Below are 358 nucleotides of genomic sequence, written 5' to 3'. Positions count from 1 at the left end.
AGCTTGATTAACAGTAGACTTGCATCACATCAACTACAAACTTGGTAAATGCTGCACAACTTGGTTTGCACTAGTAAACTCAACATACACTAAGATGCTCTGTTTACACTACTGATCTTCACAATAATTGTAATTGCTTGGCATACAATGGAATTTGTCCAAAGGACTCGGTACCAACTGTAGAACTCAATAACAACCGAAATGCTTGGTTAACACTGTTAACTATACAATAAGCTTAGTATATACTTACAATCTAAATAAGTGTATGTCACTAATAACAAACTTGACAACATTATGTTCGAAAGAAAGTCTTTGTAGCATGACATCTCCCATGGTGCCTAATCCCAAATATGGAAAA

The sequence above is a fragment of the Cupressus sempervirens genome, chromosome 7 (assembly GCF_028749045.1).
Source record: "Cupressus sempervirens isolate cs-2001-9-10 chromosome 7, ASM2874904v1, whole genome shotgun sequence".
NCBI lineage: Eukaryota > Viridiplantae > Streptophyta > Pinopsida > Cupressales > Cupressaceae > Cupressus > Cupressus sempervirens.
Note: the sequence above shows the minus strand (reverse complement) of the source record.